Genomic DNA, 26,435 nt, shown 5'->3' with positions numbered 1-26,435 from the left:
GGAACATAAGTCAATCTTTGAATAAACAGACGAGCCTTGTAGTTGATCAAATAAGTCGTCGATTCTCGGTAGTGGGTAGCGGTTCTTGATGGTAAGTTTGTTCAACTCTCGGTAGTCGATACACAACCTGAATGTACCATCTTTCTTCTTGACAAACAAAACAGGAGCTCCCCACGGTGATGTGCTTGGTCGAATGAAACCACGCTCTAAAAGTTCTTGTAATTGGCTTTGCAGTTCTTTCATCTCGCTGGGTGCGAGTCTGTAAGGAGCACGAGCTATTGGTGCAGCTCCGGGTACAAGATCTATTTGAAATACAACGGATCGATGTGGGGGTAATCCTGGTAATTCTTTCGGAAATACATCGAGAAATTCTTTTGCAATGGGAACCTCATTGATGCTCTTTTCATCAGTTTGTACTTTCTCGACGTGTGCTAGAATAGCATAGCAACCTTTTCTTATTAGTTTTTGTGCCTTAAAATTACTAATAAGATGTAGCTTCGTGTTGCCTTTTTCTCCGTACACCATTAAGGGTTTTCCTTTTTCTCGTATAATGCGAATTGCATTTTTGTAACAAACGATCTCTGCTTTCACTTCTTTCAACCAGTCCATACCGATTATCACATCAAAACTACCTAACTCTACTGGTATCAAATCAATCTTAAATGTTTCGCTAACCAGTTTAATTTCTCGATTCCGACATATATTATCTGCTGAAATTAATTTACCATTTGCTAATTCGAGTAAAAATTTACTATCCAAAGGCGTCAATGGACAACTTAATTTAGCACAAAAATCTCTACTCATATAGCTTCTATCCGCACCCGAATCAAATAAAATGTAAGCAGATTTATTGTCAATAAGAAACGTACCCGTAACAAGCTCCGGGTCTTCCTGTGCCTCTGCCGCATTAATATTGAAAACTCTTCTGCGGCCTTGTCCATTCGTGTTCTCCTGGTTCGGGCAATTTCTAATAATGTGGCCCGGTTTTCCACATTTATAACAAACTACATTGGCATAACTTGCTCCGACACTACTTGCTCCGCCATTACTCATTTCGACAGCATTTGTTCCTTTCGTTCTATTAACCCCTGGTCCGTAGACCTCACACTTCGCCGCGCTATGACCATTTCTTTTACACTTGTTGCAAAATTTGGTACAGAACCCCGAGTGATACTTTTCACACCTTTGGCATAGCTGCTTCTGATTGTTGTTGTTGTTGCGGTTATTATTGTTGTTGGGATGATTGTTGTAGTTGTTGTTGTTGTTGTTGTTGTTGTTGTTGTTGTTGTTGTTGTTGTTGGGCCGTTTGTTGTAGTTGCGATTGATGTTGCGATTGTTGGGATAATTGTTGCGATTATTGTTGTAATTGCTGTTGTTGTTGTATTGGTGATTCTTATCACCGTTTTCCTCCCACTTTCTTATGACTTGCTTCACATTGGCCTCTTCACCAGTCTGTTCTTTAATTCTTTCTTCAATCTGGTTCACGAGTTTGTGAGCCATTCTACATGCCTGTTGTATGGAGGCGGGCTCGTGTGAACTTATATCTTCTTGGATTCTTTCCGGTAATCCTTTCACAAACGCGTCGATCTTCTCTTCCTCATCTTCGAATGCTCCCGGACACAATAGGCACAATTCTGTGAATCGTCTTTCGTACGTGGTAATATCAAATCCTTGGGTTCGTAACCCTCTAAGTTCTGTCTTGAGCTTATTGACCTCGGTTCTGGGACGGTACTTCTCGTTCATCAAGTGCTTGAATACTGACCACGGTAGTGCGTACGCATCGTCTTGTCCCACTTGCTCTAGATAGGTATTCCACCATGTTAACGCAGAACCTGTGAAGGTATGCGTAGCGTACTTCACTTTGTCCTCTTCAGTACACTTACTTATGGCAAACACCGATTCGACCTTCTCGGTCCACCGTTTCAATCCGATCGGTCCTTCAGTTCCATCAAATTCCAAAGGTTTGCAGGCAGTGAATTCTTTGTAGGTGCATCCTACACGATTTCCTGTACTGCTAGATCCAAGGTTATTGTTGGTATGTAGCGCAGCCTGTGCTGCGGCTATGTTTGAAGCTAGAAAAGTACGGAATTCCTCTTCATTCATATTCACGGTGTGTCGAGTAGTCAGTGCCATTTCCTTCAAAATAGTCAAATGGAACAAGTTAGTCATACAGAATATTAAGAGTAGTTAATAGTATTTCGTAGCATAATATGAACTCCTTTATAAAAGCTTTTTCTTCATATTAGCGTTTTATAAGTTTAAATTCGGGTAGTACCTACCCGTTAAGTTTATACTTAGTAGCTAATATACAATTCAACTACTACAATTCTATATGAAAAACTGATTATAATAATATTTCGCGTTCAAACTTTTACACAATATTTTACAAACTTACAATACAGCTTATTTTACATATAGCATGAAATATAGCACACAATAAATTTGATACAAGATGGTTGTGAAGATAATTCTAGCTAGTACACAAGTCGTTCAGCAAAGGCAATAAAGACACGTAATTCATACGTCCAGAAACAAGTCATGCATTCTGGTTTTACTAGGATTACTTCCCATCCTTGGTCTTGTGGAACATAACCGTTATGGCCGTTGATAAGACAGCGTGTTGTAACGTCGTCAAAGGGACGAGGGTTACGTAATGTCCAACAGTCCCGTAACAATCTAAAAACCTCATTTCTACCCCAATTACCGACTCCGTCACTTGTGGGAACGTTTTGTTTAATAGTTGTAGCCCGATGTTCTTGTTCTCACTTTGGTGAGAAGCGAACATTACTAATCCGTAAGCATAATGTGCTTCTTTATGTTGCATGTTAGCCGCTTTTTCTAAATCACGAAGTCCAATATTCGGATATATTGAGTCAAAATAATTTCTTAACCCATTGCGTAAAATAGCATTCGGGTTCCCCGCAATATATGCGTCAAAGTAAACACATCGTAACTTATGGATTTCCCAATGTGATATCCCCCATCTTTCGAATGAAAGCCTTTTATAAACCAAGGCATTCTTGGAACGTTCTTCGAATGTTTTACAAACTGATCTCGCCTTAAATAGTTGTGCCGAAGAATTCTGACCGACTCTAGACATGATTTCATCAATCATGTCTCCGGGTAGGTCTCTTAAAATATTGGGTTGTCTATCCATTTTGTGTTTTTATACTGTAAAATAGACAAGAGTTAGATTCATAAAAAAAAATTACTTATTAATACAAGCAATTTTTACATATATCATAAAGCATAAGCACACTATATTACATATATTACACCACACGAATACAACTATCTTATTCCGACTCGCTTGTTTCTTCTTCTTCAGTTTTGGTTCGTTTTGCCAAGTTTCTAGGGATATATGATGTTCCCCTAATACGAGCTGTCGTTTTCCACATTGGTTTAGAAAAACCTGGTGGTTTAGAGGTTCCCGGGTCATTGTTACAACTTAAGGACTTCTGGGGTTGACGATACATATAAAGTTCATCGGGGTTGGAATTAGATTTCTCTATTTTTATGCCCTTTCCCTTATTATTTTCTTTTGCCTTTTTAAATTCAGTTGGGGTAATTTCTATAACATCATCGGAATTCTCGTCGGAATCCGATTCATCGGAGAATTGGTAATCCTCCCAATATTTTGCTTCCTTGGCGGAAACGCCATTGACCATAATTAACCTTGGTCGGTTGGTTGAGGATTTTCTTTTACTTAACCGTTTTATTATTTCCCCCACCGGTTCTATTTCTTCATCCGGTTCCGATTCTTCTTCCGGTTCCGATTCTTCTTCCGGTTCCGACTCTTCTTCCAGTTCCACTTTGGGAACTTGTGAATCAGTCCACGAATCATTCCAATTTACATTTGACTCTTCATTATTATTAGGTGAGTCAATGGGACTTGTTCTAGAGGTAGACATCTATCACAAAATATCAAACGCGTTAAGAGATTAATATATCACATAATATTCACATGTTAAAAATATATAGTTTCCAACAAAATTTGTTAAGCAATCATTTTTCAAGTAAACACGGTCGAAGTCCAGACTCACTAATGCATCCTAACAAACTCGATAAGACACACTAATGCAAAATTCTGGTTCTCTAAAACCAACGCTCGGATACCAACTGAAATGTCCCGTTCTTATTGATTAAAAACGTTCCATATTAATTGATTTCGTTGTGAGGTTTTGACCTCTATATGAGACGTTTTTCAAAGACTGCATTCGTTTTAAAACAAACCATAACCTTTGTTTCATCAATAAAGGTTTAAAAAGCTTTACGTAGATTATCAAATAATGATAATCTAAAATAACCTGTTTACACACGACCATTACATAATGGTTTACAATACAAATATGTTACAACAAAATAAGTTTCTTGAATGCAGTTTTTACACAATATCATACAAGCATGGACTCCAAATCTCGTCCTTATTTAAGTATGCGACAGCGGAAGCTCTTAATAATCACCTGAGAATAAACATGCTTAAAACGTCAACAAAAATGTTGGTGAGTTATAGGTTTAACCTATATATATCAAATCATAATAATAGACCACAAGATTTCATATTTCAATACACATCCCATACATAGAGATAAAAATCATTCATATGGTGAACACCTAGTAACCGACATTAACAAGATACATATATAGGAATATCCCCATCATTCCGGGACACCCTTCGGATATGATATAAATTTCGAAGTACTAAAGCATCCGGTACTTTGGATGGGATTTTTTAGGCCCAATAGATCTATCTTTAGGATTCGCGTCAATTAGGGTGTCTGTTCCCTAATTCTTAGATTACCAGATTTAATAAAAAGGGGCATATTCGATTTCGATAATTCAACCATAGAATTTAGTTTCACGTACTTGTGTCTATTTTGTAAATCATTTATAAAACCTGCATGTATTCTCATCCCAAAAATATTAGATTTTAAAAGTGGGACTATAACTCACTTTCACAGATTTTTACTTCGTCGGGAAGTAAGACTTGGCCACTGGTTGATTCACGAACCTTAAGTTCCTTGGATAAACCTACTGGAAAAGAGAAAAATGGATCTAGCTTCAACGGATCCTTGGATGGCTCGAAGTTCTTACAAGATTGGAAGTGAGCTAGCAAACTTGAAAGTATTCTTGATTTTATGTAACTAGAACTTGTAGAATTTATGAAGAACACTTAGAACTTGAAGATAGAACTTGAGAGAGATCAATTAGATGAAGAAAATTGAAGAATGAAAGTTTTTGTAGGTATTTTTGGTCGTTGGTGTATGGATTAGATATAAAGGATATGTAATTTTATTTTCATGTAAATAAGTCATGAATGATTACTCATATTTTTGTAATTTTATGAGATATTTCATGCTAGTTGCCAAATGATGGTTCCCACATGTGTTAGGTGACTCACATGGGCTGCTAAGAGCTGATCACTGGAGTGTATATACCAATAGTACATACATCTAAAAGCTGTGTATTGTACGAGTACGAATACGGGTGCATACGAGTAGAATTGTTGATGAAACTGAACGAGGATGTAATTGTAAGCATTTTTGTTAAGTAGAAGTATTTTGATAAGTGTATTGAAGTCTTTTAAAAGTGTATAAATACATATTAAAACACTACATGTATATACATTTTAACTGAGTCTTTAAGTCATCGTTAGTCGTTACATGTAAGTGTTGTTTTGAAACCTTTAGGTTAACGATCTTGTTAAATGTTGTTAACCCAATGTTTATAATATCAAATGAGATTTTAAATTATTATATTATCATGATATTATCATGTATGAATATCTCTTAATATGATATATATACATTAAATGTCTTTACAACGATAATCGTTACATATATGTCTCGTTTAAAAATCATTAAGTTAGTAGTCTTGTTTTTACATATGTAGTTCATTGTTAATATACTTAATGATATGTTTACTTATCATAGTATCATGTTAACTATATATATATATCCATATATATGTCATCATATGGTTTTTACAAGTTTTAACGTTCGTGAATCACCGGTCAACTTGGGTGGTCAATTGTCTATATGAAACATATTTCAATTAATCAAGTCTTAAAAAGTTTGATTGTTTAACATGTTGGAAACATTTAATCATGTAAATATTAATCTCAATTAATATATATAAACATGGAAAAGTTCGGGTCACTACAGTGTTCGCACTCAAGAATTGGAGACATTACTTATATGGGGTCAAAAGTACTGTGTACACTTATCACAAAAGTCGTCAACATATCCTTCATCAGAAACAGTTGAAAATGAGGCAACGAAGATGGATTGAGACGTTGAATGATTATGATTGTGAACTTTTATATCATCCGGGGAAGGCTAATATTGTGGCTGATACGTTAAGTCGTAAAGAGAGGACTGAACCTCATAGGTATAGGGCCTTAAATATGACCATTCAAACAAACCTCGCAAGGCAGATTATTGAGGCACAAAAAGAAGCCTTGAAGGAGGAAAATTTTGTAACGGGAAGGTCCGAGGCTTGAGTAAACAGTTAGAGGTATGAACCGATGGTACTCGGTATTTTACGGGACGCCTTTGGGTTCCGAAGTTTGGTGATCTGCGACAACTTGTTTTAGATGAGGCTCATAAGTCTAGGTACTCTATTCATTCCTGGTTCATGAAAGATGTATCATGATCTTAAGGAGTTGTATTGGCGGCCTCATTTGAAGGCTGATGTGGCTATGTATATGGCTAAGTGTTTGACCTATGCTAAGGTTAAAGCTAAACATCAGAACCGTCAGGACTTTTGGTGCAACCTGAAATTCCCGAGTGGAAGTAGGAAGGTATTACGATGGACTTTATTATGAAGTTACCAAGATTTGTGGGTGGTTATGATACCATTTGGGTGATTGTTAACCGACTCACTAAGTTAACTCATTTCTTGCCAATTAAGGAAACAGATTCAATGAAGAAGCTTACTCGTTTGTATTTGAAGGAGATTGTTTCGAGACATGGTGTTCCCGTATCGATTATTTCGGACCAAGACAGTTGATTTACATCGAGGTTTTGGCTGTCCTTACAAGGTGCTTTGGGAACTAAATTGGATATGGGCACCGCTTATCATCCACAGTCGGATGGTCACAATGAAAGGAACATCCAAACGTTGGAAGGCATGTTGAGGGCATGCGTAATTGATTTTGGTAATGGTTAGGATAGATACTTGCCACTGGCTTAATTTTCTTATAATAACATCTATCATGCAAGTATTAAGCCGCACCTTTTGAAGCGCTGTATGGTAGAAAGTGTAGGTCTCATGTCTGCTAGAATGAGGTTGGGGATGCTCAACTCACAGGTCCAAGAATTATTCATGAGACTACCGAGAAGATCGTACAGATTAAGGAAAGTTTGAGAACCGCCAGAAGTCGGCAAAAGAGTTATGCTGATAAAAAAAGGAACGGTATTGAATTTCAGGTCGGTGATCGTGTTACGTTGAAAGTATCACCTTGAAAAGGTATGGTACGTTTTGGTAAAAGGGGAAAGTTGAATCCTCGTTTTGTTAGACCGTTTGAGATTATTGAGAGAGTTGGACCATTGGCTTATCGTTTGAAGCTACCACAAGAACTCAGTGATGTTCACGATGTTTTTCATGTATCGAATTTAAAGAAGTGTTTGGCCGAGGCTGATAAGACTATCCCTCTGGAGGAACTTCATGTTGATAAGCAACTACATTTTATTGAGGAGTCTGTTGAAATTATGGACCGAGAGGTTAAGACTCTTAAACAGAGTAGAATTCCTATTGTTCGAGTTAGATGGAACGCCAGACGCGGTCCCGAGTTCACTTGGGAGCGTGAAGATCAGATGAGGCAGAAGTACCCGCATTTGTTCCCAGATGCTGAGTCAACCCCTGCACCTGCTTAAATTTCGGGACAAAATTTCCGTAACGGGAAGGTACTGTAACGACCCTACTTTTTCCGTTATCTTTTACCATTAATTATTTAAAGACCCTTAATTGTTATTCGTGCCACGTCATTTCATGACCTATATTATTATTTTAGTAATAATATATTAATTATTATGTGTTATATGAATATTTGTATTCATATTTAAAATTGTACGTTTCTACGTGTCGTGGATTTCTATCCGGCTAATCTTTTCGGTTTTCAATCCAACGGTCAGACTTTTGGGATTTTTAAATCCAAGTTATTTTAAATATGATATTTTGATGTCATATGAATATATATAGTGTTTATATATTTTATTGGTCGCGTATTTGTTATCTCTCCGAATATTTAATCGCGTAGCGGTGTTTTCGCGTTTCGGGCTTCGTTCGGGCACTCGGGCCACAAGACTTCTTCCATTTATCAAATTGGCCTACTAAGGGGTCCACTGTGACGACCCGGAAATTTCTGACTAAATTTAAGCTTTATCTTTATATTATTCTGACACGATAAGCAATGTTTGTTAAGTTAAATCTCAAGGATTTTAAACTATATTTATACATTCATTTAAACCTCGACCAAATTCTAATGATTCACGAACCATTAAATGAACATATATGAATATGTATGTATGTGTATATGTTATAAATTGAAAATGTCAACAAAGTATTTAAACGTATAATGCTTTATATGAACGTATTTGTTTCAATATGATTATCGACGAAATAAAAAAATATATTAAATGATTGAATTATCAGAAACATTGAATTATGATTACAAGTCTCTGTTGAGAGGTCCACTATGATTTGAGAAAAATCTATTCCTCTTAACGATATTCGGAAAAATTTGTAAAGCTATTTATAAATAAAAATAAAAAGTGTCATTTACGAAAGTTAGACAAAAGCTAGTGGAGAATTGGTTTCCATAATAGTCTATTAATCTATTTTCAAACGTACAAAAATGTTTTCAGTTTAAAAAGAATTTTATTATTAAAACGTATATAACTTTTATAAATATCTAGAATCACTTTTGACAACTCATTACTTAACCAGTATAATAAATATAACGATATTTATATTTTATTTCATTAAATATATATAACGATTTAAATTAATATTATATATATTTATACGCGTATTATACATACATAGTTTTTATACTTTTACTATACTTTAACTTTACCTTTACTTTACTTTAACTTTAATAATTCACTTTAATAATTCATACTTTAATAATTCACTTTAATAATTCATACTTTAATAATTCACTTTAATAATTCAAAAATCTATTATAAATAGAATTCAATAGGTTTCATTATTTCATAGAAACTTGAAAACATATTTCTCTAAACTCTCAATCGATTTATATATATATATATATATATATATATATATATATATATATATATATATATATATATATATATATATATATATATATATATATATATATATATATATATATATATATATATATATATATATATATATATATATATATATATATATATATATATTTGCTCTGTATTATTTTAAGATATTATTAGTATACATAAAATATTACGACGGAGTGATGTCCGAGTGATTTCAAAATAGTTTTTTTGAATGAGTCGAAGCTAAGAAAATTATGGGTTATAGCTATGGAGGTGATGGGTATGGTTCATGGGTATGCTCGTGAGGTCAATCTAGTGTTTATCATCTCCGTTGCGTCTACGTACTTTCCTGCAATATTGAATCTCAATATTGATATGTGAGCACTCATAACTTAACTTTTATATATCAATAGTGCATCCCTGACTAGTGCTCGAGTATATAGGATTATGCATGCTTGTACATTCGATATTGTCCTTAGATAGGTTTGTTGAATCTTGAATTAGATACATATGCTACTGAGATAGGGTATATGATATGCATGTCATTGGAAAGCTAGCGAAAAATTAAGAACTTTTCATTTAGATATCGAATGGTTTTGATGAACGGATTAGAAGTTATAGTCAACTGAATTTTAGTATTATTGTTAAAATGATTATTATTACTATCGTCGTTATTATTTTAATAGAAATATCATTGTTATTATAAAATATCATTATTACTATTATGTTAGTATTATCATTTTATCATAATACATTTTTATTAAATATTAATATTGTTATTTTTTTATAGAATAATAATAATTATTATTACAAAATAATACAACTTTTACTTATTATTATTATGATCAATATTATTTTATCAAATAAATAGGGGATACAAAGATATTTTTCACCACGTGTAATATAATTACATTAATAATACTTACCACTATAGTTTTACGATATTAAGTGAACTTTATAAATTTTACTGCTTAAGATATATAAAAGTATATTTTATCATATATAAACGTTAACATAAATTTTTATTAATAAATGACTTTTATTATTATAAAATCTAATAAATATATTTAAATATATAAAACGACTATAGTTAAGTTATATAATAAACACGTATAAATTTTAGAAGTCATTTTGGGTCAAGTTGACTTTTGTTGACTTTTGCATATTAGTCTCGAGCATTAGGATTGTGGTACACTATGACTTGACCAAAAATTGTTAGACAAATATTGACCAACATATAAATATATATAATTAATATAGGTTCGTGAATCCGAGGCCAACCTTGCACTTGTTAAATGACGTTATATGTATTTTTACTACGAAATACAGTATGGTGAGTTTCATTTGCTCCCTTTTATATATATTTTTGGGACTGAGAATACATGCGCTATTTTTATAAATGTTTTACGAAATAGACACAAGTACTAAAACTAATTCTACGTGGGTTTAAACCAGAAATATACCCTTAGCTTGGTAACATTAAACTACTTGTCTATGTACGGTAGGCGCGAATCCTAAAGATAGATCTATTGGGCCTGACAAACTCCATCCTGACTATGGGATGCTTTAGTACTTCGAGGTTATTTTAAACACACCTGATCTGGTGTACTTCAGAGGGTAAAACATGAACGTTAAGGCTTGTTACCGGGTTCCTACAACTTATAGAATACTTTTATACACTTGCGAGTGTACATATATTTATAAACGGAAATTTTGTGGTCTATTAATATATTGAAATGATTGTTATGATTGAAGGTATTTCGTATGCCCGAGAGACATATTAAATTAACGTGGCTAACCTGTTATGATCCAAGTCGGGTCATACCTAATAACAAGCTTACCGACACTTTAACTGTATTTAATCTTGACGATTGAATCGTTAAATAAATATGCGACACTTGGATTTTAGAAAATGGGTTTTCTAAAATATTATCACTTGAGATAAATTATTTGGATAATTTATATTTAATTATTTATAGGTTTAAATAATTACATTGTGTTATATTTTATAAATGGTTTTATAAAATATGCAAGTAACTTAATAAAATGCATGGTATTTTAACTAGTTTTAAAAAATAACCCTTTTTTAAAACCCCTTGGTGGTGGACGGTTTTAGGACTCCTAGGATGTCCAACACATGCATTTTTTTTTTGTTACTTTTAAGAACACATTCCCTCATGTGCATGCTAGTTTCATATAACCAAGATTTTGACTCAAGACTTGGACTTAGAACCAAAAATACTCTCTCATTCTTCACTTGAATGCTGCTGGCCGAATTTGGTGAGGGAAAAAGAGAGGTTCTTGAGCTTGGTGTTCTAGCAAATAAGTGTCCTAAATCCTAACCAAACAAAGGAAAGTGTTGGTGATTGAAAGCTTGGGGTATAGCACACTTGAGGCTTCAAGTTAGAGGCATAATTTCATCATCATCTTCACAAAGTTTCTGCCCATTTTGGACAGCAGCAGCTGGTCGATTTTGAGCATAAACAAAGTGGTTTTAAGCTTGGGTTTGAAGGTGTCCAAGGTTTACAACAAAGAAAGGGTGTTAAGGTGATAGTTTGGTGCTTGGTTTCATCACTTTCTTCATCATCATTCAAGGTTTTGCAGCCCTCAAACATAAGTTTTGAGGAGGTATAATCCTTTTAACTTTCTTTAGTTTGTAAGCATATATATTCAAAACTTGATCCTAATTGGGATTTAGCTTTAAATGGTTAAAGTTTAACAAGTAAAAATTTATAATTACACGCTTCCGTTTTTTAATTGATTCTTAAATGGTTTTAAGTATAATGGAACTTGTTAAATCCCAACAATGGTATCTAGAGCCGAAGTTGTTGAAATATGCTTCGAATTATTGTTTTAAACCCACTATATTTGCATTCTAAGTACATGCATGAAAGAAGAATGCAAAAATTGTTGGTTTTGGGTGGGTACTTCATTATGGCCGAATTTATTAGGGTTCAAAATTGGGTTTTGAGCTCTATCATTTGGTCATATTTTGTTGCATGTTAAAGTTCACAATCCTAGCCTTGACCTTGTGTTGATTGCATGTTATATTTGGTTGATTTGTTATATTCATTTGGTATGTAATATTATTCATTCAATTGGCATGTAATAATTATTATTTTGGCTATGTAATTTGTTTTACATTTGGTATGTAAAATAGAATAGGTTGTATTTCATTTTCTAGATAAAAATGTATTAGGATACATATTTTGTAAAAATGAAGAACAAGATGATGAAGACTTGAAGAACACAAGGAGCATTTGGATGCAAGGTTAAGTGGGAGATTGTAATCTCCTACTTTGTATTATTACCCCTTAACCCGGTGACATTTGTTTTCGGCTAAACAAATGTCCACCAAAATGGCTAGATTGTGAACACGCTTATTTTGCATGTGTGGTTGTTTGTATGATTATTGTTTTGTATGTTTGGTTGATACAATTAATCACAAGATAACAACAAACAAAACGACAATTTAATTGGTTAAATTAGACGTTCTAAGTACATGCAAAACGGCAATTTAAATGGTTAAATTAAAATAGCAACCAAAACCCTTAATAAATGGTTATTAAGAACAAGAAAAGGATAACGTATATAAAATGGTTTATATCAAGTAATTGGCTCAATTACAAGACATGAAATTGGTTTTTCACAAGTACCATACACTAAATGCATGTTGGTGTATGGCATAAAAGTTTTCTCAAACTAGAATTAACGAAAACTTAAAATCCCTTTTACAAACAAGGTAAACAAGTTTAACGCCATCCTATTGTGTGACACTTAAAAGTATTAGGGAACTCATGATGGGATAAAGGTCACCTAACCGTTATGAGCAAACTAATATGATTAAGGTAAATTTCACATGCTTGTGGGATAAAGGTCACCTAACCACTTGTATGTTAAATTTACAAGTCTATACAAGTAGGATGACTTGATTTGGGAATCATGAACTTAGGGTCACCGAAGCATGAGGAACAAATAGGCGTTGATGGGATAAATATGCCATGCAAAAGGATTGCATGATCCCATACTCTAGAAGTTGCAAATGGATTGCAATTGTCATTTATTGACTACCTAGCTAAATCAAATTGCGGGATGAAGGTCACCTAACCGAAATTTGGTTTACCGTTGGATTCTAGAATTTAATAATTCAATTTGATTTAAAGGGTATTGAATGTTAAATTAAAATCGATACTTAAACGAACTTTGTTAATTTTGTAGATGGCCGCCAATAACAACAACAACATTCCAAACGCACCACTTAACCTAAACCACCTATCATTAAGGTCTCTCTTAGAGAAAGACAAACTCAACCATACCAACTTTATGGATTGGTTCCGCAATCTTCGGATTGTCCTCAAACAAGAGGATAAAGCGTATGTACTTGAGGACCCCATTCCCGATCAACCGGATGAGAATGATGTGGAGGCAATGGCCTCTTACGATAAGTATTGCCACGACTCCCTTCAAGTCTCATGCCTAATGCTTGGGACTATGATTCCCGAACTCCAAAAGGATTTCGAGCATCATAGTGCATACGACATGATAACGCAATTGAAGGAGATGTTCCTTCAACAAGCGTGTGTCGAGCGCTTCGAAACGGTTCGGGCGCTACATGCTTGTCGTATGGACGATACCCAATCGGTTTCATCTTATGTACTTAAGATGAAAAGCCTTATCGATCGTGCAAACCGTCTTAACCTAAACATATCTAATGAGTTAGCCACCGATCTTATCCTTAACTCCCTATCAAAAAGGTTTGATCAATTTGTAATTAATTACAATATGAATGGGATGGATAAGAGCATAGGTGAGCTTCACGGTATGCTTAGAACGGCCGAAACTAGCATGGGTAAAAGGGCTTTACCCGTGTTAGCAATCGATCAAGGTGGATCCAAAGGTAACGCCTCTAAGCCAAAGGTGGCTAAGAGGAAAGGACCCGCCCATCAAGGCAAAGGGAAGGGGAAGATGGTTACCCCAACCAAGAACAAGGCTAAGAAGCAAAAGGTAGCCGAGAAGGCAAACCCCAAGGAAGACCCATGTTTCGGTTGCGGTGAGATGGGTCATTGGAAACGAAACTGTCCGGTCTACCTTAAGGAGTTGAAGGAGAAGAGGGATGCAGGGCAAACCTCAGGTAATATATATATGGTATATATAGAGCTTAGTATTACTTCTTCTAATACATGGGTATTAGACACTGGATGTGGAACTCACATTTGCAATTCATTGCAGGGGTTCAAAAGAAGTAGCAAGCAAACGGGAACATCGAGTCTCTACATGGGTAATGGAGCCAAAGTGCAAGTGAAGGCTCAAGGAGACTTTGTGTTAAAGCTTCCAAGTGGTTTGGAACTTATTTTGAAAGATGTTTTGTATGCACCCGATTTATGTCGAAACATTATTTCCATTTCCCGTTTGAAACAATGTGGGTTTTATCTTAATTTTGTTAATGATGATATCCATATTTATTTAGATAATGTATTCTATTTCAAGGCTTCACCTTCAAATGGAATTTATGAATTGGTTCATGATGACACATCATCTAGTAGCTCAATGTACCATACAAGCACCAAGAAACTCAAAAGGGATTTGAGTGATTCCTACTTATGGCATTGTCGCCTTGGTCACATAAACAAGAACCGAATACATACACTTCAAAAGAATGGACTTTTGAAATCAAATGAAATGGATTCGTTTGAAGTATGTGAGTCTTGTTTACAAGGCAAGATGACCAAAGCACCTTTCAAAGGGACCTATGAAAGGGCTAAAGATTTATTGGGATTAATACATTCGGATGTATGTGGACCCTTTAAACCCATGACTAGGAATGGTGAAAGATACTTTGTTACTTTCATTGATGACTTTAGTCGTTTCGGATATGTCTACTTATTAAGACACAAGGACGAAACGTTTGAAGCATTCAAAGAATATCAAAACGAAGTACAAAATCAACTCAATAGGACAATTAAGGTACTTCGTACCGATAGAGGAGGTGAATACCTAAGCGATGCCTTCCAAGATCATCTTAGGAGTTGTGGGATTATCTCACAACTTACTCCACCCGGAACACCCCAGCTTAATGGAGTTTCCGAAAGGAGGAACCGAACCCTAATGGATATGGTTCCATCTATGATGGCAAGAAGCTCGTTGCCTCTATCATTTTGGGGTTATTGTCTAAGCTCCGCGGCCCGTATTTTAAATATGGCCCCAACCAAGAAAGTGGAACGAACTCCTCACGAGATGTGGTTTGGTAAACCTCCATCTCTATCATACTTAAAGGTATGGGGATGTGAAGCTTATCCTAAGCGTTACATCCCTAATATGTTGAATGCTCGATCCACGAAGTGTATCTTCATAGGATATCCCAAGGATGATATGGGATACTATTTCTATGATCCATCCGAGCAGAATGTATTTGTTGCTCGGAAGGCGGAATTCCTTAAAACTAAGTTCCTAATGGAAGGAAATAGTGAAAGGAAGATAGATCTTGAAGAGGTTCAAGATCAAGTAGATGATACACAATTGGTTGACACTAGCACTCAACATGAAAATGTTGATAGTGATCAAATGGATGATCAAAATACACAAGACGTTCGAAGATCTAGTAGGATTAGTAATCCTCCCGAGAGATATGGGTTTCTCGTAGATGGTTGCTATACGGTTGATTTGGATGAACCGACAAACTACGAAGATGCTTTATCAAGGATTGATAAAGATAAATGGCAGGAAGCCATGAACGCCGAGATGCAATCCATGTATGAAAACCAAGTGTGGGAACTTGTTGAGCAACCTCCTAGCTCTAAGCTAGTTGATTGCAAATGGCTTTTCAAGAAGAAAACCGACATACATGGAAACTTGGATACATATAAAGCTAGACTTGTGGCAAAAGGTTTCACTCAAACTCAAGGGGTTGATTATGATGAAACTTTCTCGCCATTGGCAATGCTAAAGTCTATTAGGATATTATTTGCCATTGCTGCTCACTACGACTATGAAATATGGCAAATGGATGTCAAAACCGCTTTCCTAAATGGATATCTTATGGAAGATGTCTATATGGTCCAGCCTGAAGGTTTTGTTGATCCAAAATATCCTAAAAAGGTATGCAAGTTAAAGAAGTCAATCTACGGATTGAAACAAGCATCTAGAATGTGGAATCATCGTTTTAATGAGGAAGCCGAGAAATTTGGCTTCATTAAAAATGGTTATGAAGCTTGTGTATATAAGAAAGCTAGTGGGAGCACTATCATGTTCCTTGTACTATATGTGGATGATATATTATTATTTGGGAATGATATTACCACAATGGAAGGAGTCAAAACTTGGCTAAAGAGTTGCTTCTCCATTAAGGATCTTGGAGATGCACAATACATATTGGGGATAGGGATCTATAGGAATAGATCCAAGAGATTGATAGGTTTAAGTCAAAGTACATACATTGATAAAATCTTGAAAAGGTTCAAGATGGAAAACTCTAAGAAAGGTTTGGTACCTATTCAAAGAGGAACCGTTCTCAGTTCATCTCAGTGTCCTACCACGAAAGATGAACAAGATAGAAAGAAGAAAGTCCCATACGCATCTGCAATTGGGTCTATCATGTATGCAATGATATGTACTAGACCGGATGTGTCATGCGCTCTAAGCTTGACAAGTAGATACCAGAACAACCCAGGAAACAGTCATTGGATTGTTGTTAAAAGTATACTGAAATACCTTAGGAGGACTAAGGATATGTTTCTAATATACGGGTCTGGTGAGGAGGAACTCGCTGTAAAAGGTTACGTGGATGCGAGTTTCCAAACTGATCGAGATGATTCTCGATCACAATCCGGTTATGTATTTACATTAAATGGAGGTGCGGTCTCTTGGAAGAGTTCAAAACAAGATGTTGTTGCATTATCCACTACAGAATCGGAGTACATTGCCGCCTCATTGGTAGCTCAGGAAGCTGCATGGATGAAGAAATTCATCGACGACTTAGGAGTGGTTCCTACCATTCAAGGCCCTCTTGAGATCTTTTGTGACAACGAAGGTGCGATTGCTCAAATCAAGGAACCTCGTGCTCACCAAAAGACCCGTCACATTGAGCGGAGATTCAACTACATTAGGGATGAAGTTGAAAAGGGAAAGATATGTATTCGCAAAATTCACACAGATCATAACATAGCGGATCCACTCACGAAACTCTTATATGGAGCAAAACATGAAGGACATGTTTGTGCATTAGGGCTTCGATATTCTAGTGATTGGTCATGATCTGTTTTAAGTATTGTAACGGGACGAAGTGGTTAAAACTCATTAATATAATTATGGTTTAATTTATTTTGAGTTAAGTTCCTATTTTGCATATTTTATCCATGAATAAGTTATTACTCTAAATTCCGTAGTCGATCACATTTGTGGGAATGAGTGTGAGGTTTAGACTATTATGAACTTGGATTGGTATTCATTCACGGACTGAATGTGGGGCAAGGTTGCTACCAAGGTTCATAGATATTTGTGGGATACAAATATTGGTTATCCATGAATAAGCTATTATTCTAAATTCCGTAGTCGATCACATTTGTGGGAATGAGTGTGAGGTTTAGACTATTATGAACTTGGATTGGTATACATTCATAGGTTGAATGTGGGGCAGGGTTGCTGCCAAGGTTCATAGATATTTGTGGGATACAAATATTGGAAGACCCGCTCTCAAGATTTACTGTATGGAGCCTTTGTGGTTGATCACATGTAATCTTGAGTAAAGGCGAATATCATCGTATCCTCTGACCTGAGATACATATTGGGTCCTGATATTCACCGAGTATTATGCCTTGACTCTTTCCTTCACTATTCTGAAATATGGTAGTACATAAGGAAGAGCTCAGGTATAATACAAAGTGTGTATCTAGGACGTATGTAGTCAAGATGGAATTTGTCCCTCTTATTCGTTGAGAGTAAGATGTCTAAGGCCTGATAAAGTTGAGTCTATAAGAGAGTGGTCACTCTGTATCTCTTGGATTTGACATGACATCTAGGATGAAAGGATATAATGAAAGATTCACCTATTCATATTCGAGAAGGGAACTCGAAAGGGATGATGTTATTGAATGGCACAAAGTCATAACATATTAGGGGTGATGGACGGTGTGTTAGGCTGTATCCATCACTTGCATTAATTTCTTATGTTTTTCGTGCAAGTGGGAGATTGAAGGTATTTCGTATGCCCGAGAGACATATTAAATTAACGTGGCTAACCTGTTATGATCCAAGTCGGGTCATACCTAATAACAAGCTTACCGACACTTTAACTGTATTTAATCTTGACGATTGAATCGTTAAATAAATACGCGACACTTGGATTTTAGAAAATGGGTTTTCTAAAATATTATCACTTGAGATAAATTATTTGGATAATTTATATTTAATTATTTATAGGTTTAAATAATTACATTGTGTTATATTTTATAAATGGTTTTATAAAATATGCAAGTAACTTAATAAAATGCATGGTATTTTAACTAGTTTTAAAAAATAACCCTTTTTTAAAACCCCTTGGTGGTGGACGGTTTTAGGACTCCTAGGATGTCCAACACATGCATTTTTTTTTGTTACTTTTAAGAACACATTCCCTCATGTGCATGCTAGTTTCATATAACCAAGATTTTGACTCAAGACTTGGACTTAGAACCAAAAATACTCTCTCATTCTTCACTTGAATGCTGCTGGCCGAATTTGGTGAGGGAAAAAGAGAGGTTCTTGAGCTTGGTGTTCTAGCAAATAAGTGTCCTAAATCCTAACCAAACAAAGGAAAGTGTTGGTGATTGAAAGCTTGGGGTATAGCACACTTGAGGCTTCAAGTTAGAGGCATAATTTCATCATCATCTTCACAAAGTTTCTGCCCATTTTGGACAGCAGCAGCTGGTCGATTTTGAGCATAAACAAAGTGGTTTTAAGCTTGGGTTTGAAGGTGTCCAAGGTTTACAACAAAGCAAGGGTGTTAAGGTGATAGTTTGGTGCTTGGTTTCATCACTTTCTTCATCATCATTCAAGGTTTTGCAGCCCTCAAACATAAGTTTTGAGGAGGTATAATCCTTTTAACTTTCTTTAGTTTGTAAGCATATATATTCAAAACTTGATCCTAATTGGGATTTAGCTTTAAATGGTTAAAGTTTAACAAGTAAAAATTTATAATTACACGCTTCCGTTTTTTAATTGATTCTTAAATGGTTTTAAGTATAATGGAACTTGTTAAATCCCAACAATGATAAACCTATGAACTCACCAACCTTTTGGTTGACACTTTAAAGTATGTTTATTCTCAGGTATTAAAGAAATCTTTCGATGTGCATTAGCTCATATTAAGGATATTACTTGGAGTCATTCATGGCATATTTTGAAAGACGTTGCATTCGAGTCATTGAGTTCATCAAGATTATTATTATGTCAATTATAGTTTGATGTATTATGAAATGGTGTGCATGCCATCAACTTTCGTTGTAAAGAAAGTTTGTCTTTTAAAAACGAATGCAATGTTTGTAAAATGTATCATATAGAGGTCAAATACCTCGCGATGTAATCAACTATTGTGAATCGTTTATAATGTATATGAACGGGTCCTTTCAGTTGGTATCAGAGAGGTGGTCTTAGCGAACCAGGTCTGCATTAGTGTGTCTAACTGATAGTCGTTAGGATGCATTAGTGAGCCTGGACTTCGACCGTGTCTGCATGTCAAAAGTTTTACTTATCATTTTTGTCGGAAATTGCCTGCTTATCATTCTTAGTCTAGACACGTCTTACTGCATTGATTGTATGAATAGTGAATAGACAAAATTCATATCTTAGCGTATCTGCTAATCCATATCTTAGCATATCTGTTACTGTAAACTTTGCTTGACATATCCCGTAAATTCCTCCGTAATCTACGAAATCTTTTGCACTATATATATATATATAGATATTCTATGTAATTAGAATACCACCCGATAGCCGAAAAATCATTTCATATCAAAAAATCCTTTATTCAATTGAACGAAATGGAATTCGTCATTAGTTCAAGTCCCTCGAATTCTGATATGGAATCCCACTCAAGCTCCGAAAGCAGTGTCACCGGAATGGATCAACCAATTAGCCATCATCTATTCTGGATGAATTAGGGATAGGTTCGTAGCCTCCTCAATAATTGGATACAAGAAGAAGGTGATCCCTTCCATCCACCACATTGCCCTCTTTGCGATGAACCTGAAGCACTTACCGGCGAACCCGTCCGAAACACCATTTTCTCTCTCATTTCCAGAGTATCTCGTTACGATTATATACTACATCAAATTCTAGATTTTATTTATCCGCTCGTCCGAACCGACAATCACACCGGTGTAATAGAAGAAGTCAACGAGCTTCGCGCTCGAGTAGTGGCTTTAGAGAATATTGTGCAAGGGTTACAAACACCAGCAGCAGCACCAGCAGCATAACCAGTGCCACCATCAGCAACACCAACAGTACCATCACCACCACCAACAGTAACATCCGCATCCCACACTTCAACATCACAACCTATATCCCACGAGTACCAATGACATACACTCTATAGATACCAAGGAATACCAACAACAACAAACGATGAAGTATTGATTCATAACTTCATTAGAGAAACATTTTGCAACGATTATTGAAATGTCCCGTTCTTATTGATTAAAAACGTTCCATATTAATTGATTTCGTTGCGAGGTTTTGACCTCTATATGAGACGTTTTTCAAAGACTGCAATCATTTTTAAAACAAACCATAACCTTTATTTCATAAATATAGGTTTAAAAAGCTTTACGTAGATTATCAAATAATGATAATCTAAAATATCATGTTTACACACGACCATTACATAATGGTTTACAATACAAATATGTTACATCGAAATCAGTTTCTTGAATGCAGTTTTTACACAATATCATACAAACATGGACTCCAAATCTTGTCCTTATTTTAGTATGCAACAGCGGAAGCTCTTAGTATTCACCTGAGAATAAACATGCTTTAAACGTCAACAAAAATGTTGGTGATTTATAGGTTTAACCTATATATATCAAATCATACCAATAGACCACAAGATTTCATATTTCAATACACATCCCATACATAGAGATAAAAATCATTCATATGGTGAACACCTGGTAACCGACATTAACAAGATGCATATATAAGAATATCCCCATCATTCCGGGACACCCTTCGGATATGATATAAATTTCGAAGTACTAAAGCATCCGGTACTTTGGATGGGGTTTGTTAGGCCCAATAGATCTATCTTTAGGATTCGCGTCAATTAGGGTGTCTGTTCCCTAATTCTTAGATTACCAGACTTAATAAAAAGGGGCATATTCGATTTCGATAATTCAACCATAGAATGTAGTTTCACGTACTTGTGTCTATTTTGTAAATCATTTATAAAACCTGCATGTATTCTCATCCCAAAAATATTAGATTTTAAAAGTGGGACTATAACTCACTTTCACAGATTTTTACTTCGTCGGGAAGTAAGACTTGGCCACTGGTTGATTCACGGACCTATAACAATATATACATATATATCAAAGTATGTTCAAAATATATTTACAACACTTTTAGTATATTTTGATGTTTTAAGTTTATTAAGTCAGATGTCCTCGTTAGTAACCTACAACTAGTTGTCCACAGTTAGATGTACATAAATAAATCGATAAATATTATCTTGAATCAATTCACGACCCAGTGTATACGTATCTCAGTATTGATCACAACTCAAACTATATATATTTTGGAATCAACCTCAACCCTGTATAGCTAACTCCAACATTCACATATAGAGTGTCTATGGTTGTTTCGAAATATATATAGATGTGTCGACATGATAGGTCGAAACATTGTATACGTGTCTATGGTATCTCAATATTACATAATATACAATACAAGTTGATTAAGTTATGGTTGGAATAGATTTGTTACCAATTTTCACGTAGTTAAAATGAGAAAAATTATCCAATCTTGTTTTACCCATAACTTCTTCATTTTAAATCCGTTTTGAGTGAATCAAATTGCTATGGTTTCATATTGAACTCTATTTTATGAATATAAACAAAAAAAGTATAGGTTTATAGTCTGAAAAATAAGTTACAAGTTGTTTTTGTAAAGGTAGTCATTTCAGTCAAAAGAACGACGTCTAGATGACCATTTTAGAAAACATACTTCCACTTTGAGTTTAACCATAATTTTTGGATATAGTTTCATGTTTATAATAAAAATCATGTTCCCAGAATAACAACTTTTAAATCAAAGTTTATCATAGTTTTTAATTAACTAACCCAAAACAGCCCGCGGTGTTACTACGACGGCGTAAATCCGGTTTTACGGTGTTTTTCGTGTTTCCAGGTTTTAAATCATTAAGTTAGCATATCATATAGATATAGAACATGTGTTTAGTTGATTTTAAAAGTCAAGTTAGAAGGATTAACTTTTATTTGCGAACAAGTTTAGAATTAACTAAACTATGTTCTAGTGATTACAAGTTTAAACCTTCGAATAAGATAGCTTTATATGTATGAATCGAATGATGTTATGAACATCATTACTACCTCAAGTTCCTTGGATAAACCTACTGGAAATAATAAAAATGGATCTAGCTTCAAAGGATCCTTGGATGGCTTGAAAGTTCTTGAAGCAGAATCATGACACGAAAACAATTTCAAGTAAGATTTCCACTCGAAATAAGATTGTTATAGTTATAGAAATTGAATTAAAGTTTGAATATGATTATTACCTTGTATTAGAAAGATAACCTACTATAAGTAACAAAGGTGTCTTGATCTTGGATGATTACTTGGAATGAATTAAGAAAACTTGGAAGTAAACTTGCAATCTTGGAAGTATTCTTGATTTTATGAAACTAGAACTTTTGGAATTTATGAAGAACACTTAGAACTTGAAGATAGAACTTTAGAGAGATCAATTAGATGAAGAAAATTGAAGAATGAAAGTGTTTGTAGGTGTTTTTGGTCGTTGGTGTATGGATTAGATATAAAGGATATGTAATTTTGTTTTCATGTAAATAAGTCATGAATGATTACTCATATTTTTGTAATTTTATGAGATATTTCATGCTAGTTGCCAAATGATGGTTCCCACATGTGTTAGGTGACTCACATGGGCTGCTAAGAGCTGATCATTGGAGTGTATATACCAATAGTACATACATCTAAAAGCTTTGTATTGTACGAGTACAAATACGGGTGCATACGAGTAGAATTGTTGATGAAACTGAACGAGGATGTAATTGTAAGTATTTTTGTTAAGTAGAAGTATTTTGATAAGTGTCTTGAAGTCTTTCAAAAGTGTATGAATACATATTAAAACACTACATGTATATACATTTTAACTGAGTCGTTAAGTCATCGTTAGTCGTTACATGTAAATGTTGTTTTGAAACCTTTAGGTTAACGATCTTGTTGAACGTTGTTAACCCATTGTTTATTATAACAAATGAGATGTTAAATTGTTATATTATCATGATATTATGATATATAATATATCTTAGTATGATATATATACAGTTAAATGTCGTTACAATGATAATCGTTACATATATGTCTCGTTTCGAAATCATTAAGTTAGTAGTCTTATTTTTACATATGTATTTCATTGTTAATACACTTAATAATATATTTACTTATCATTTAACATAATTAACCAAGTGTATCAATATCTTAATATGATTCATATGTACCTAGTAAGACGTTGTTATAACGATAATCGTTATATATATCGTTTTCGAGTTTCTTAAATTAATAGTCTCATTTTTATGTATATAACTCATTGTTAAAATACCTAATGAGATACATACTTATAATAAAATCATGTTAACTATATATATAACCATATATATGTCATCGTATAGTTTTTACAAGTTTTAACGTTCGTGAATCACCGGTCAACTTGGGTGGTCAATTGTCTATATGAAACCTATTTCAATTAATCAAGTCTTAACAAGTTTGATTGCTTAACATGTTGGAAACACTTAATCATGTAAATAACAATTTCATTTAATATATATATATATAAACATGGAAAAGTTCGAGTCACTACAATTATGTAGTCTCTAAAGTCTTAGAGATTATCTATTCTAACCCTAACCATAAATTAGATGACTGAACCCAAATGATAGAAGGAAGAGTAGAAACCCTGACAAGAATGATGTGTCGTTTACAAGCTAGACTTGATTTACCAACAACATCAACAGTACCATGAACATCACCAGTACAGTCAGTGCCATCAGCGTTGTCAGAATCAGCAGTACCTATAACATCACAAACTCCGTCAGTTCAAGAATCACCGTGGACATCATTATAAATCAACAACAAGTATGTCATATCAATGAGTTATGAAGTATTAACTCATTTCCACTGAAGGATTTATATGTATATCTTATATATATAAATTTTTAGACCATAATAAATATTTCCGTACTAAGCTATTATGTGTGAATCTTAACTACTCGGTTAATTCATGTTACTAATATGCAATAATGTACGTTCTTTGTCCACAACTTAACCATCATTAACTACAATCCCTGCCTCAATTCAATAAATCCCAATTCATAATAAATCAAATGAATTATTCAAATATAAGTTTGATTTTTCACTTTCATCGTCGATGTACTCGAAACTTTTGAAATAACATTATTTGTATCTTGCGAAATTCACAAGAATTCCACAAACACCAACAAATAACGAAGTATTAATTCATAATTTCAATTTTATTGAATAAATACTCCGTAAAAGTTATGTAATTTCTAAAGTCTTTAGGGATTATTCAGTTCTAGTTTCAACCGTAAATTAAATGAGTTTAATTTAATATTAACTCATTAAATCTATGTTACATCTGAAGAAAATATGCACATATATATTTTCATAAAGACTGTAATAAAATTCTGTTGTACAAAATATTAATTGTGAAAAAAAATTTTAACGGGTAGGTAATACCCGAGAGATATATAAATTCACAATTAATATGTTACATTTTTCGAATCTGATTAAGCAAATCATCAACTATACTCCCAAAATCTCACAACAATATACATTCTTGTATAGAAATCAAAACAACCATTCTCACCCAAATTTGATTACGCATTCTGATTTTGACAAATCAAAATCCAAGTCATGATTTAACAGAAGACATCACTCTTAGATTCATACATCTTTCAAAGCTATACTTTGACTTCAAAACTGTGTTAGAACATCATATGTATATTAACGATTACAAACTGTGTTCAAACTCTCCGAAGTTTTCGAAGACACTTCAAACAATGAACAATCGAGATGATGATCCAACCACATATTACCCACATTTATGTACCTAAAAAGCTATCGAAGCCAAAGTCATAGTTCGACGCGTATCCGTGTTAGACCCTTTGGCATTTATTAGCTAAAATGACTTTTCAATTCCTTTTCAAAATAGACAGTTTTGTCACAGCTCCAGCAAGTCAACTTCGACTTTTCAGTCGGACTAGTCTTATTATAACCTCGATAGATACGTTGCCCTTTCGTCATCGTTACTGGGGACCTTTCATATCTCGCCACCTTAGCAATAAACTTACCAACAACTTCAATTATCTTTGACTTTTCGAAAAATCATTATATTTATTGAAATCACATCATTTACTCATTCGCATCTTGTAACGAGAATTGTCATACGAATCATCAGAAAACAGTAACCAGTATTTTGAAATCTCGCAGCATGTCTATGCCAACAGTTATATGTGTACGTAAAACGTCTATCTCCTGGACTTACATACTTTGAATGTGAAGTTCTGAAAAATATTTTGAACTGCAAACTAGTTCTTGAAATGCTGACGAAGCATCAAAAACTGTAAACGATCTTAACAGTAAAAAGTTTGATGACAAAGAATAGTAAGGTGGTAAAGCTGAAAAAAAGAGAAGGTTTGGAACTGAAAAATGGATTGAACAGACTATGAAGGAGGCTGTGGACAAATCACAAAGACTAAATCTGCCTTCAAAGAATCCAAATGATTCAGTGCCTGCTAAAGTCATTAACGAATACCTTACTCTTTATTCTAAACCTTTCCAGACAAATCTTCATCATCATCCATCAATATTAGAAATTCTAAGATATTATCATATCTTTCATTATAAATATCCGCGATAT

This window comes from Rutidosis leptorrhynchoides, chromosome 5 (genome assembly GCF_046630445.1).
Source record: "Rutidosis leptorrhynchoides isolate AG116_Rl617_1_P2 chromosome 5, CSIRO_AGI_Rlap_v1, whole genome shotgun sequence".
Lineage (NCBI taxonomy): Eukaryota > Viridiplantae > Streptophyta > Magnoliopsida > Asterales > Asteraceae > Rutidosis > Rutidosis leptorrhynchoides.
Note: the sequence above shows the minus strand (reverse complement) of the source record.